This window comes from Phocoena phocoena, chromosome 7 (genome assembly GCF_963924675.1).
Source record: "Phocoena phocoena chromosome 7, mPhoPho1.1, whole genome shotgun sequence".
In the NCBI taxonomy this organism is placed as follows: domain Eukaryota; kingdom Metazoa; phylum Chordata; class Mammalia; order Artiodactyla; family Phocoenidae; genus Phocoena; species Phocoena phocoena.
In genome coordinates this window covers 78,918,483-78,919,474 of record NC_089225.1, presented here as the reverse complement: position 1 = coordinate 78,919,474, position 992 = coordinate 78,918,483, and the positions used below count along the sequence as shown (strand labels likewise).

Below are 992 nucleotides of genomic sequence, written 5' to 3'. Positions count from 1 at the left end.
AAAACCATACAGACTTGTGCAATTCTTAACAGAAGAAGGCCATTTGGGGGAACTTAGATTAGGTGCCAGTGTCACTTTGTATACATTAAGTGGTGTCTGAATAACTATTAAATTTATTTTCTCCTAAGAAAGGAAATCACAATGTTTCTGATTTTCTGATGATCAGCCATGGAACAAAATGTTTTAAAAATCTGCATATCAAAAGAATACTTGAAACCCACTTAATAAGTAAGAAGATAAGAAAGTTCTAAACTATGGCTATTGTGGGGATGAGTAATCCTACTTATAATTTGAGTTCACAGTTTAAATTTTTCCCCCAACTTTTTTTTTTTCCTTTGGCGCACATAGCACTATATAACAATCTTTATTACATGTGTTTCTAGACACTCCTCTAAATTCATTACAGAATGGATATCACGTCCATTCTCAAAACAAAACAAAACTCTTCTCAAGTAGGATGCAAGTAGTAGTCTTAAAACCATTGTTATTACATGTGTTTTTAAAAACTTCTTAAAATATGGAACACCTCTCTAATTTGCTTGTCATCCTTGCATGGGGCCATGATAATCTTCTCTGTACTATTCCAGTTTTAGTATATGTGCTGCCTACTAAATTTTTAAAATTCATCAAACCCAAAATATATTGTGACAAACCACTTTAATTTTTCCCATCCACATTTGATGGATTTTAATATTTCTTTTTCACTCAACTCATCAAAATTTTATTTTTTAAGAGTTTTATTTAACATCCAAAAGCGCATAAAAATTTCTGAAACCCCTCTACCTCTTTGAAAAAAGGGAGTTGTATTTTGAAAGAAGTTTAAAAGGAGTTCCATTCTGGAAGAACTTAAAATCAGTTCTGAATTCACTATCCAGAAGACCTGGCAAAATTGATCATCCTCACCCTTGCCTTGCACCATTGTGGTAGAGACTGTGAAGCTAACAGTAAGGTTCCTAAAATGCATGTCCTTTCACAAGCCTATTCTCATTGAA

At 32.8% G+C, this 992-nt stretch overlaps 1 pseudogene; it reads right to left on the bottom strand.

Moving 5' to 3' along the window:
* Nucleotides 1-511: 511 nt before the first annotated feature.
* On the bottom strand, nucleotides 512-609 carry LOC136126232 (U6 spliceosomal RNA; annotated as a pseudogene).
* Nucleotides 610-992: the final 383 nt, after the last annotated feature.